General features: G+C 41.3%; 1 long non-coding RNA gene across 2 annotated transcripts; it reads right to left on the bottom strand.

Annotated features, from left to right (window-relative positions):
* Positions 1–1478: 1478 nt before the first annotated feature.
* On the bottom strand, positions 1479–4502 carry LOC107800086 (uncharacterized). 2 transcript variants are annotated; one of them, XR_001651280.2, is made up of 4 exons: positions 4100–4502; positions 2779–2859; positions 1817–1875; positions 1479–1692 (listed from the first exon to the last, which is right to left on the bottom strand). It is a non-coding gene; the product is annotated as an uncharacterized LOC107800086 (long non-coding RNA). The 2 variants fall into 2 exon arrangements; XR_001651281.2 differs by lacking the exon at positions 1817–1875.
* Between the last annotated feature and the right edge of the window lie 10398 nt (positions 4503–14900).

The raw sequence follows: 14900 nt of genomic DNA, 5'->3' as shown, positions 1-14900 counted from the left end.
GTTAGAAATTATTCTTCTCTAAATTTGTTAAAGAAGAAAATTAAATCTTCACTTCGGATTTTTTTTTAAAAACCTTATAGAAGTATATAGCTTAATAGATTTAACAAATAAGTGGCCCCTCACAAATGTAGGGCCTAAAGCAGTTGCTTTACCTGCTTTAGGGAAGGGCCGCCTCGGCAGACAATCAGCAAGGATTGTACTTTTGAATGCATGACTTGATTCCTCTTCTTCTACTTAATGCTCGGGAAATAGAAAACAGGTTGTCAGCGAACATGACGAGAGGGCGAGGTTCAAAGGGGAAAGATTTAGGGTGAATACCTAGGCACTAACTGATTATAACATAAGCGAAAGTAAGATAAATCGATAGATTCAAAGTGAGTGTAATTTTATTATGTTATATACTTTAAGTTTTTGTACGTATAGTCCCTTCGAGATAAAAACAATAATTTAGTTGAATTAACCGTAAGAATTACTGCCTTAGCAATTTGACAGCCTGCATGGTCATGATTATATGTGAAATAAATAAGTCCTTGGTTAAAAAATATTGATAATGATGAGGAGTATATGAAGGCCCTCTGATGTGAACCAAGCTAACTCCGTAAGAGTGTATGGGCTAGAAGAAGTAAATAAGGCTGAATCAATTGAGATTATTGGGCTGAGTAAAATATTAGAGAGTTTTATTTGGGATCCAGACCCATTAGAAAATGATTAAAAGGGACAAGAGGTTAGTAAGAAGGATTATGTGAATTGTGATGTTGAATATGTTCACTGCAGTTCCTTTTGGGGCGGCTGTAGGACGGCCGCCTATAGGTGGTAGGATAGGGTGGGTGGTACCGCTCAGATTGCGGCCAATCTTCCTAACCACGCGCTCTCTCTTCTCTGCTCTGTATCACTGATTTCCTCGTCCCCCTTCTTTATTGGTCTCTGTTTCTCACCTCTTTCTTCTTATCAGTTCTTCTATATCATTTCAATTAATATTCCTTGTAATTCTGTTTAGTAAGGGCAACACTACAAGTGAATTTACTTGTGTGCGAATTGGTTATTTCAAGTTGTTACACCCTCCTAAGATAATACAATAGTAGAGCAAAAGTTTATTTCGAGTTAATGAACTCATCAGCTTGTATTCACTTGTAAAAGTTAAGATGGCCGGTGTCTAACACTGGCCCAATATTGTAAAAGTTGAAACAATAATTTTTATCAACCTTATTTTAATATGAAATTGAAAATACTAAAAGTTAGTACATGTAAGTTATTATCAAATCAAATATAAACAATACTACATGCCATTGCTGGATAACTCATGTAACATCAAGGTATAAAAATATTCAAATTGCCTTTCATCCAACTTTGAATGGATATTGTTCTCAAGAGGCCTTTATAAGCCTGAATCCTGAGACCTTGGCATCAAGCACTTCCACCAATATGTTGCTTCCTTTTATGTTACGACGCATCTCACTTGGTCTAATTCTTTCATGCAGATTATTTCCCTGAAATGTAGACATCAGTTGAAATTATCGAGTCATCTTTTATCTATCATCCAAAAAAGCATTTAAAACTTATCTTTTGGCAGGGCTACTGAATTTCATCTATCATCATCTTCTGCCTCCAAGCTCTTTTTCCTCCTCAGAATGTGTTCTTAAGATTGTCAAATTTCAGTAGTACGTACTAAATCGTAAGACTGTAGCTTGGTACCTATCGATTATATATTGAAGAAGAAAACATTTGAAACATACTTATAAAGCAGAATTATTCTCTGAAGAGCACTATAACTTTATAAAAAATCAAATATGCAACCTGTTATATTTGTTATACATACTTGGATGAATTTAGGAACCTCTAATTATCTGCATGTAGGTAGAATGCTAACCTCGCTAACTGGAAAGATACACATGTTGAATGATCAATTTTCATCTATGTATGGTCATAAATATGATGGAAATAAATAAATTGAACATAAAAACTCTTAGAAGCAAAATTGCAATGCCAAGTTGCTAGAAGTGACTCCACGTTATACAATATAATGGAGTGCTCTGAAGCTCTCTGGTGGCATCTTGCAAGATTTCCTTCTACTTTTTCATTTTTAGATTGCAATTTAGCAAATGGTTTGCTCAACACACACTTAAAGCTCAATAGAATTGCTCACAAAGTTTATAACCAACTGAAAGACTTTACACCTTTTCCCTTTCCTTCTCAAATATGAACCCAAATAATGACAAAGTCTATTAGAAACCATAAAAGCTTAACATTTCGAAAACTAAAGGTATTTTGTGCATAGGCAAGATCAAATAACCAGAATAACAGATAAGTATAAATAAATAACAAGCACAACGATCATATAGTATTTTAAATCATTCAAAGTGCTTATTAGGGCTTCTAAGACGAAAACTGAAGATTTTCGTGGCCTTTAAATTTTAAAGGAAATAGTCAAGAAGAAAGAGAAAACAATAGCTTTTGATTTGAAAAATATTCTAGTAACATGTACATGGATGTAGTTTTGGAACTCAAAATTATTAATGAATTTTGCAAAAAAAATGCGATTGAGTTAAATATGCTCGCTAGAAACCATGTTATTATGAACTATTTTACACTCTCTTTTAGAAGGTAAGTAGAATAGACTAGCTTACACTTAAAGATGGTATTTTGATGACCAAACTAATGGCCACCGCCTAAAATCCCTTTTTTTTTCGTTCTAAAAACATGCGATAATTACCAAACTGAAAAGTAAACTAAAATTGAATTCGAATCACAAAGCTAACCGGTGTTTCTATTTGCCATTACCTGTTGGTGCTCGGGAGTCTACCAAATAGAAAACCATTCCTAACATCTTTCAACATGATAGCACTCTTAGGCCTTTGGAAACTGCATATGAAAATTCATTCTCAAAAGCTACGCTAACGCTAAAAGCATATACCATATTCAAAAAACAAAAAGGTAGTGCATTTTCAATCGCCACATTGTTTGATTTGCAAGTAAAAGCATTTCGTGTAGCAAGAATCAAACCCACTAAAGACAACTTTCCTCAGTTTTGCTGTGTTTTTATTATACTCGGCATATGTTTCTTTTATTTTTTGCTTTTAAGAAGCTAATAGGAATTATAGTTATCATTGACATTATCAAGTTTTTCATTCACCTAACTATGAATATAAACATTTGGTCCAGTGCTCATATTTAGGAGTGACAAGGGCCACGATATATAAATGAAACAAAATATGAAGGGAAAAAAAGTGATTGTCCTTCTCACATGGAGACCTTGAGGTTGTATCTTTTTAATGGTGGATATAGTTCACAGTTCATCCAATAATAATGCAGACTTTGTAGGTAGTGAAAGTGTTGTGACTATCAGTGGCTTGACCTTTTTAGATCTAAAATAAAACACTTTCCTTAGTTTCTTTGTCCTTTTCGTTCTTCTTTTACTCTCTTTCCTCATCATTTACTCTATAATATCAGTTCCTCACATCTCATAACCAAAGAATTGAAAGTATTAATTTTAATTTTATTCATATCAACCTGGTCTTTCTTATTTTATTTTAGCTTTTACATTAAAATCTTAAGTTATAGAGACGAAGCAAACCAATTTTTATAAAAGACTATCATGGATCGTTTATATAAAGAAGACTGTCATAGATTATTGAAGCTTGTGTTCATTAAAAGAAGGGCCCTAAGGACTTTCATGGAACACCTTAGGGGTCGTTTCATTCGGTTAGGAAATTTTTTGAAACTTAGTAGGTACTAAGAAAATGCTATTTCACACTTTGTTTCTTCGACATATCAGAAAAATATGAATTACATTGACCCAAGCATGAAGTGAACAACTCAATTGTAATTTAGTTATTTTCAAACGTATTCAAAAAGCCAGAAAAAGTAAAAAGCACAAAATCAGAAAGACTATAAGGTTCAAAACAATGAGTAGACATAAAAAAATATTCGGCCAAGAGGACCAAGACATTATCAAAGATCTGAATCAACCCACTATGACTTTTAATAGTTTGGATTTCTTTGCATTCAACGCAAAGCTATACATGCAAACATATTGAATCCCTAAGAATCACAAAATTCTGTATAAATTAGAAGAAAAACTTAAATATGAAAAAGTACAAACCTAACAATGATATTTTTACAAAAATGGCTGAAGGCGCCTTCAAGCACATGCCCTGTAACATCCCATGATAACTGATAACCCTATGACATCTAGATTCGCAATAAAATTGGTCCTTTCATGGTTTTCTCCACGCTTTCCATAACGAAACTCTGAAATAATTGAACAGAATACTAATCAATTTGGTACAGTAAGAAAATCTAAGAATTCAATTGAGTTGAAATCAAATAAACATTGACTTTGGGTTGAGCACAAGAGATATAAATTGTTCTGTATTGGGAGTGAAATTCCAAAGAAAAATCAGTAAGCAAGACCAAAGAGAGGGAAAACCGAGAATGAAGAACCGAGAATGAAGAAAGATGAGCAGACTCGGGGCCTCAGGTAAGCGATAAGATTATGCGGTGAGAAAAGGATGTTGTGGCTGAGAAAGAAATCAAGAAAGCTACATGTAGTATTTGTGATGTCACGACCCCAAATATCAGTCGTGATGGCGCCTATCACATTACTAGGCAAGCCAACCAATCGAAGAATCACGACCCTTTTTCCCTTTAACAATAAGCCATTTTCTAACACATGTTTAAAATACCAAATTTCATTATAAACGTTTAAAGCAACAGAAAATATGTGGAAGTCAAATAAACTGGAAACTACACAGCCCTATAATCTGGTGTCACGAGTCTAGAGCCTCTAGTACATGTCTGAATATCTACTACATCATAAGTCTCGAAAATGCGGAAAAATAACAAGATAGGGAGGAGAAAACAGGGTTGCGGACGCCATGCAGCTACTTTGAAATCTCCGTCAAACACTGGATCAACTGAAGACTCTCACTCGGCCGCTCGGGCACCTGGATCTGCACACAAGGTGCAGAGAGTAACGTGAGTACGCCAACTCAGTAAGTAACTAAAGTAAATAAGGACTGAAAGCAGTGACGAGCAGTTAAAAATCATATAACTGAATAAACAACATAATAACGGATCAACTTTAGAGTTTAAAACAAGTTTCGTCATAAAATCAATATTTTCAATTTAAAACACTTAAAATCATATACTTAGCAATATTTCCAACCGAGTCTTATTTAAAAGAAGAGTGAAATCAATGAAAACATCATAATTGGGCCCCTCGGGCAAGGAATCACTCAGAATATGGCCCCCCGGGCAGCCTCTCAGTCACTCATGACTCAACTCCCGTCACTCTATACTCACTTTCAGCACTCGACTCATTAATATCTCATAATAATAGAAATCGTAGTAACCGCTTTGGCGTGTAGCCCGATTCATAATTTATAGTCGACTACGCTCACTGGGGGTGTACAGACTCCAGAAGGGCTCCTACAGCCCAAGCGTCATATCGCTGCGGCGCGCAGCCCGATCCAATACATATATTGTTGCGGCGTTCAGCCCGATCCAATATATATATCGTTGTGGTGTGCAGCTCGATCCATATAAGTAACGATGCGGCATGCAGCCCGATCCATAATATATACATATAATATCCTCACTATTAGGTTCTCAACCTCTTTCAGTCATTAACCTCACAGCCTCTCGGGCACAACGATAGAAATTAGGGAACTCAGCCTAACAGTCCTCACAATAAAAAGTGGAGTGATAAAACTAGTTTTAAATATTTAAATAGGTAAAACATGACTGAGGATATGCTTTCAACAAGTAGACTGAGGAAAAACAGTAAAAATGCCCCTAAGGGTCTCAACAGGTCGACACAAAGCCCCAAACATGACGTACAACCCATAATACAATATAAATGACTAAAGTATGGAATAATATAAGATTCCAAATCAAATACGCGACTTAATAGTTGCTACGAGACGGACCAAGTCACAATCCCTACCTGTGCACGCCCACGCGCTCGTCACCTAGCATGTGCGTCACCGCATTTATCAAAACAAGTCAAATACCGGGTTTGTACCCTCAGTTCCAGATTTACAATGGTTACTTACCTCAAATCGGTGAAAATACTACTCCACGATGCCTTTGCCCCTCGAATCGGCCTCCACTCGCGTCGAATCTATCCAAAAACAGAATCACAACGTCAAAATATGCTAAGGGAACGAAGCCCAAACGAAAACAATCAAATAATACCAAAAATTCCAAAATTACCAAAACTCGACCCCCGGACGCACGTCTCAGAATTCGATAATTTTTACATCAATAGATTCCTCATCTCCTCACGAGTTCATACATATCAAAAGTTCTGAAATCCGACCTCAAATGGTTCTTCAAATCCTCAAGCAAATGTCTAAGTTTCAAAGCCCTAATTTTCCCAATTTTCACTCTTAATTTCCATAATTTCTAGCTCTAATCCGTGAAATAATGGCATTTGAACGAGTTTTAGGTCCAAATTGCTTACCTCAATGAAGTTCCCTTGGAATCCCTCTTTCAAATCGTCCAAAAAGCTCCAAAGCCGAGATAAAAATGGTGAAATTAGGTAAAATTCGCGAAGGCTACAATTTATACCTTCTGCGCAGGCATTTTCGCATCTGAGGCTCTATTCATCACTTCTGCAGTACCGCATATGCGGCCAACTAAGCGCTTCTGCGGTTCTTCACTTAACGGCCAAAACCGCTCCTGCGATCAACATTCTGCACCTGTGCCTTCGCATGTGCGGTCCATCTCACCGCTTCTGCGGTTCCTGACTCTCTCAGCACTTTCCGCTTCTGCGACCTCCCTTATCGCACCTGCGGTCCCCAATCCGCAGGTGCGGAAATACCAGAAGCAGCAAATTCAGCAGCTGCAACAAAGTTTCAAATTCCCCGTCAACCATCCGAAATCACCCCGATGCCCCCGGAACCTCAACCAAAGGCACCAACATATCCCAAAACCTTATTCAAACTCGTACCAATCTTCCAAACACCTCAAATAACATCAAATCAATCAAAACACATCGGATTCAATCCTAAGTTTCCAAAATCTTTTGAATTCCGCTTTTGATAAAAAACCCAACCAAATCACGTCCGAATGACTTGAAATTTTGCACACACATCCCAAATGACACAACGGTACTACTGCAACTCTCGGAATTCCATTCCGAACCCTATAGCAAAATCTCACCTATCTACCGGAAATCGCCAAAAATGCCAACTTCGCCAATTCAAGCCTAATTCTACACCAAACCTCCAAAACTCATTCTGATCGCGCTCCTAAGTCCCAAATCACCTCCCGAAGCTATTCAAACCATCGGAACTCACATCCGAGCCCTCTAACATATAAGCCAACATTCAGTTGACTTTTCCAACTTAAGCTTCCTCAAAAGAGACTAAGTGTCTCAAACCTTACCAAAATCATTCCGGATTCGATCCGACCAGCCCGAGACCACATAACACGGATAAACAAAGCATTAAGAAGCAGAAATGGGGAAAACGGAGCGGTAACTCATGAGACGACTGGCCGGGTCGTCACATCCTACCCAACTTAAACAAATGTTCGTCCTCGAATGAGTCAAGAAACATACCTGAAGCCTCAAACAGGTGAGGGTATCTGCTCCGCATCTCCCGCTCGGTCTCCTAGGTAGCCTCCTCCACGGGCCGACCTCCCCACTGTGCTTTTACTAGCTATATCCTTTGACCTCAACTTTTAGACCTGATGACCCAAAATAGCTACTCGCTCTACATTATAAGTCAAATCATCATCCAACTAAACCTTGCTGAAATCCAAAACATGAGACGGATCCCCAATATACTTCCGGAGCATAGAAACATGAAATACCGGATGCACACTTGATAAGCTGGGTGGCAGAACAAGCTCATAAGTCACCTCCCCAATCCTCCGAAGCACCTCAAAAGGCCCAATGAACCGAGGACTCAATTTCTCTTTCTTCCAAATCTCATAATACCCTTCATGGGTAAAACCTTCAACAGAACCTTCTCGCCAACCATGTAGGACACATCCCGAACTTTCCTATCAGCATAGCTCTTCTACCTCGACTGCGCTGTACGAAGCCTCTCCTGAATTACCTTCACCTTTTCTAAAGCATACTGCACCAAGTCTGTCCCCAATAGCCTAGCCTCACCGGGCTCGAACTAACCAACTAGAGATATACACCGCCTCCCATACAAAGTCTCATATGGAGCCATCTGAATACTCAACTAGTAGCTATTGTTATAAGCAAACTCTGTAAGTGGTAAAAACTGATCCCATGACTCTCCGAAATCAATGACACAAGCACACAACATGTCCTCCAATATCTGAATAGTGCGCTCGGACTGCCCGTCCGTCTGAGGGTGAAAATCTATGCTCAACTCAACCTGAGTACCCAACTCTCACTGTCCAAACCTCTAAAACAGCAAAGTAAACTGAGTGCCCCTATCTGAAATGATGGAAACTGGGACACCATGCAAATGAACAATCTCCCGGATATAGATCTCTGCCAACCGCTCTAAAGAATAGGTAGTACACACAGGAATGAAGTGCGCAGACTTGGTCAGCCGATCCACAATCACCCAAATAGCATCGAACTTCTCAAAGTCTGTGGAAGTCCAACAACAAAGTCCATAGTGATCCTCTCCCACTCCCACTGGGGAATATCCATCTGCTGAAGCAAGCTTCCCGGTCTCTGATGCTCATATTTTACCTGCTGACAATTGAGACACCGAGCTACAAATCCCACAATATCTTTCTTCATTTTTCTCCACCAATAGTGCTACCTCAAATCCTGATACATCTTCGCGGCACCCGGATGAATGGAATACCACGAGCTATGGGCCTCCTCCAGAATCAACTCCCGAAGCCCATCTACATCGGTCACGCAAATCTGGCCATGTATCCTCAACACCCCATCATCACCAATGGTCACATCTCTGGCATCATCATGCTGAACTTTGTCCTTAAGGACAAGCAAATGTGGATCATCATATTGGCGCTCTCTGATGCGATCATATAACGAAGACCGAGAAACCACGCAAGCCAATACCCGACTAAGCTCCAAAACATCCAACCTCACGAACCGATTGGCCAAGGTCTGAACATCAACTGCAAGAGGTCTCTCCCCAACTGGAATGTATGCCAGACTCCCCATACTCACCGCCTTTTGGCTCAAAGCGTCGGCCACCACATTGGCCTTCCCCGGATGGTATAATATAGTGATATCATAATCCTTAAGCAACTCCAACTACCTCTGTTGCATCAAATTGAGATCCTTCTGCTTGAACAAGTGCTGGAGGCTACGATGATCAGTAAACACCTTACAAGACACATTGTACAAGTAATGCCTCCAAATCTTCAACGCGTGAACTATGGCAGCCAACTCCAAATCATGAACGAAGTAGTTCTTCTCATGGGGCTTTAACTGACGAGAAGCATAAGAAATAACTCTACCCGCGTACATCAAAACACAACCAATACCCACTCTCGAAGCATCACAATACATGGTATATGAACCTGAAGCTGATGGCAAAACCAACACTAAAGTTGTGGTCAAAGCTGTCTTGAGCTTCTGAAAGCTCTCCTCACACTCATCCAACCATACAAATGAAGCACCCTTCTGAGTCAACTTGGTCAAGGGCGATGCGATAGATGAGAATCCCTGAACAAACCAGCGATAATAGCCTGCCAAACTAAGAAAGCTACGAATCTCTGTGGCTAAGGACGGTCTGGGCCAACTCTGAACTGCCTCTATCTTCTTCAGATCAACCTGAATACCCTCGCTGGACATCACGTGCCCCAAGAAAGCCACTGAACTAAGCCAAAACTCACACTTGGAGAATTTTGCATAAAGCTTCTCCTCCTTCAAACACTGCAACACAACTCTCAAATGTTCTGCGTGCTCCTCCTGACTATATGAATATACCAGAATATCATCAATGAAGACTATGACAAATGAATCGAGATAAGGCCGGAACACGCTGTTCATCAAATGCATGAACGTTGCTGGGGCATTGGTCAGCCCAAAAGACATCACCAAGAACTCATAATGACCATATCGGGTCCTGAATGTTGTCTTAAGAATATCCAAGTCCCTGATCTTTAATTGGTGATAACCCGAATGGAGATCAATCTTGGAGAACATTCTCGCTCCCTGAAGCTGGTCGAATAAATCATCAATGTGAGGCAAATGATACTTTTTCTTAATTTTTACTTTGTTCAATTGCTTGTAATTAATGCGCATCCTCATAGTGCCATCCTTTTTCTTCACAAATAGAACCGGCGCACCCCAAGGTGACATACTAGGCTGAATGAACCCCTTATCGAGGAGTTCCTGAAGCTGCTCTTTTAATTCTTTCAACTCCGCTGGTGCCATACAATACGGTGGAATAGAAATGGGCTGAGTGCCCGGCACTAGGCCAATACCAAAATCAATATCCCTGTCCGGTAGCATGCTCGGCAGGTCTGCAAACACATCGAGAAAATCCCTCACAACTGGAATTGAATCAATATTGAGAGTCTCAACACTGACATCCCTCACGAAGGCTAGATACGAAAGACATCCCTTCCCAACTATACGTTGGGCCTTCAAGAATGAGATCACTCTACTGGGAACATAATCAGTCAAACCTCGCCACTCAATCTGTGGCACATCTGGTATAGCCAATGTGACTATCTTGGCATGACAATCCAGAATAGCACGATACAGAGATAACCATTCCATGCCTAAAATGATATCGAAATCTACCATACATAGTAATAAAAGATCCACTCGAGTCTCCAGACCACCAATAGTCAACACACACGACCGGTACACACGATCTACCACATCAATATCGCCCACTGGAGTAGATACATGAACAGGTGAAACAAGAGACTCATGAGGCGTATCAAGATACGGGCAAAGTATGATGACACATAAGAAAAAGGTGGAACCGTGATCAAATAATATAGAGGCATCTCTGTGGTAGACTAAAACAATACCTAAGATCACGACATCTGAAGCAGCAACATCTAGTCTACCGGGGAGAGCATAGAAACGGGCCTGACCACCACCTGATCGACCTCCCCCTCTAGGGCTACCCCTTGTTGACTGACCTCCACCCCTAGCTGGGCGGGTGGTGAAGTAACTAGAGTAGAAGTCGAGGGCTGACCCCTTTGCTGAGATTGGCCATCATGAAGACGAGGACACTGCCTCCTCATATGCCCAAACTCTCCGCACTCATAACAACTCCCCAGTGTTGGAGATGGGGACTGAAGGGAATCCCTGGCACCAGAATGACCAGTAGAAGGACCTAGCATGGAAGAACCCTACACGGATGGAGCAGGGGATAAACCCTGGGCTATAAGGGCACTGAGTGATGAGTGGCCCTGATGAGAACTATCAGAACCATGACCCGATGATGCCCCACGATACCCTGGGCGAGCTGAATGAGCCTGTCTGAATGGGCGGCCTCTGCCCTACTGGAACTGACCCTTCAAAAGAGCATCCCTAGAGCTATGAGATATTCGAGGCCTCTTGGCCTCCCTCTCCTCTCGCTCCTGGCGGATAACTGACTCAATCTCACAGGCGATGTCAACAACCTCCTCGAAAGTAGCACCTGTCGCCCTCTCCCTAGTCATGAGAATCTGAAGCTGATATATGAGACCATCAACAAACCTTATAATCCTCTCTCGATCTGTGGGAACCAACCAAACTGCATGACGGGCTAACTCGGAGAACCGCATCTCATACTGCGTCACAGTCATCTCTCCCTGACGCAACTGCTCAAACTGCCTGCGCAGCTTCTCTCGGCAAGACTGTGGCACATACTTCTCTAGAAAGAGAACAAAGATCTGCTGCCAAGTAAGTGGCGCTGCACCAACAGGCCTGCGCCTCTCATACGCCTCCCACCAAGTGAAGGCAGCCCCAGAATCCCTGTTGTACGAAGCATCCTCTAGCACTTATCCAAGAACCCCTGGGCATCCTCTCCCTCTGCACCGCTAAAAGTCGGAGGCTTGAGTCTACCAAACCTCTCTAGTCGACGCTGCTCGTCATCTGGCATAACTGGTACCACAAACTCCTGAGCTAGTGCAACAGGCTGGGCTGGAGGTGCCCCCGGTGTCTGGAGTCCCTACACAACCTACTCAAGTGTGCAAGCAACGAGAGTATGGGTGCCTTCCCAAGCCTAAGAAGTAGCTGCGGACGTAGTAACTGAAACTGCCTGAGCCAAACTGGTACACACTGATAAGATCTGAGCTAAAGCCTCTTGAAGGCCTCGAATCACAGTGGGCACAGCTGGTGCCTGAGCTGGTGGAGTTGTAGTGTCCACAACTTGGACCTGATCCTGAACTGAGGCAGCTGGTGGATCTGCAGGTGCTACCCTAGCTGCTCTGTCCCTACCACGGCCTCGACCACGTCCTCGGCCTCTGGTGGCCCCAACTTGTGGAATTGGTGGTCGTCCACCCTGCCCGATAACACGTGTCATCACCATCTGTGAGATAATGGAATAACAAAAGTTTAGTATTCGGATCAACAAGTTCGCACGAGAAGAATTTCAAGAATATGAAGATTTTTCCTAAAGGTTCTACAGCCTCATGAGGATAAATACAGACGTCTCCGTACCGATCCGCGAGACTCTACTAAACCGGCTCATGACTCGCGAGACCTATGTAACCTAGGCTCTGATACCAACTTGTCACGACCCCAAATACCAGTCGTGATGGGGCCTATCATATTATTAGGCAAGCCAACCAATCAATGAATCATAACCCTTTTCCCTTTAACAATAAGCCATTTTCTAACACAGGTTTTAAATACCAAATTTTATTATAAACATTTAAAGCAACAAAAAATATGCGGAAGTCAAATAAACAGGAAACTACACAGCCCCATAATCTGGTGTCACGAGTCTAAAGCCTCTAGTATATGTGTGAATATCTACTACATCATAAGTCTAGAAAATGAGGAAAAATAACAAGACATGGTGGAGAAAACAGGGCTGTGGATGGCATGCAACTATCTAGAAATCTCCGTCAAACACTGGATCAGCTGAAGACCCTCACTCGGCCGCTCGGGCACCTGGATCTGCACACAAGGTGCATAGAGTAACGTGAGTATGCCAACTCAGTAAGTAACTAAAGTAAATAAGGACTGAAAGCAGTGACAAGCAGTTAAAAATCATATAACTGAATAAACAACAGAATAATAGATCAACTTTACAGTTTAAAACAAGTTTCGTCATAAAATCAACATTTTCAGTTTAAAACACTTAAAATCATATACCTAGCAATATTTCCAACAGAGGCTTATTTAAAAGAAGAGTGAAATCAGTGAAAATATTATAACTGGGCCCCTCGGGCAAGGAATCACTCAGAATATGGCCCCTCGGGCAGCCTCTCAGTCACTCATGACTCAATTCTCGTCACTCTATACTCACTCTCAGCACTCAGCTCATTAATATCTAATAATAAAAATCATAGTAACTGCTGCAGCGTGCAACTCGATCCATAATTTATAGTTGACTACGCTCACTGGGGTGTACATACTCTGGAGGGGCTCATACAGCCCAAACGTCATATCGCTGCAACGCACAGCCCGATCCAATGCATATATTGTTGCGGCATGCAGCCCGATCCAATATATATATCGCTGAGATGTGTAGCCCGATCCATATAAGTATCGCTGTGGCGTGCAGCCCAATCCATAATATATACATATAATATCCTCACTATTAGGTTCTCAACCTCTTTTAGTCATTATCCTCATAGCCTCTCGGGCACAACTATAGAAATTAGGGAACTCAGCCCAACAGTCCTCACAATTAAAAGTGAAGTTATAAAACCAGTTTTAAACATTTAAACAGGTAAACCCTGACTAAGGATATGCTTTCAACAAGTAGAGTGAGAAAAAACAGTAAAAATGCCCCTAAGGGTCTCAACAGGTCGGCACAAGGCCCAAACATGGCGTATAACCCATAATATAGTATAAATGACTAAAGTACGGAATAATATAAGATTCCAAATCAAATACGCGACTTAATAGTCGCTACGAGATGGACAAAGTCACAATCCCTACTGGTGCACACCCACACGCTCGTCACCTAGCATGTGCGTCACCGCATTTATCAAAACAAGTCAAATACCGGGGTTTTTACGCTCAGTTTCAGATTTACAATGGTTACTTACCTCAAACTGGTGAAAATACTACTCCGCGATGCCTTTGCCCCTCGAATCGGCCTCCACTCGTGTTGAATCTATCCAAAATTAGAATCACGATGTCAAAATATGCTAAGGGAACGAAGCCCAAGCAAAAACAATCAAATAATACCAAAAATCATGAAATTATCAAAACCCGACCCCGGGCCCATGTCTCATAATTCGATAATTTTTACATCAATAGATTCCTCATCTCCTCACGAGTTCATACATATCAAAAGTTCTGAAATCCGACCTCAAATGGTCCTTTAAATCCTCAAGCAAAGGTCTAAGTTTTAAAGCCCTAGTTTCCCAAATTTTCACCCTTAATTTCCATAATTTCTAGCTCTAATCCGTGAAATAATGGCATTTGAACGAGTTTTAGGTCCAAATTGCTTACCTCAATGAAGTTCCCTTGGAATCCCTCTTTCAAATCGTCCAAAAAGCTCCAAAGCCGAGATAAAAATGGTGAAATTAGGTAAAATTTGCGAAGGCCACAATTTATATCTTCTGCCCATGCATTTTTACATATGCGGCTCTATTCACTGCTTCTGCAGTACTGCATATGCGGCCAACTAACCACTTCTGCAGTTCTTCACCTAACGGCCAAAACCGCTCATGCGATCAACATTCCGCACCTGCGCCTTCGCAGGTACGGTCCATCAACTACATCAGCGGTCCTTGCCTTTCCAGGCATTTCTGCTTCTGCGACCTCCCTTATCGCACATGCAGCATCGCACCTGCGGTCCCCA

The sequence above is a fragment of the Nicotiana tabacum genome, chromosome 21 (genome assembly GCF_000715075.1).
Source record: "Nicotiana tabacum cultivar K326 chromosome 21, ASM71507v2, whole genome shotgun sequence".
In the NCBI taxonomy this organism is placed as follows: domain Eukaryota; kingdom Viridiplantae; phylum Streptophyta; class Magnoliopsida; order Solanales; family Solanaceae; genus Nicotiana; species Nicotiana tabacum.
Note: the sequence above shows the minus strand (reverse complement) of the source record. Positions and strands in the feature narration are given on the sequence as shown.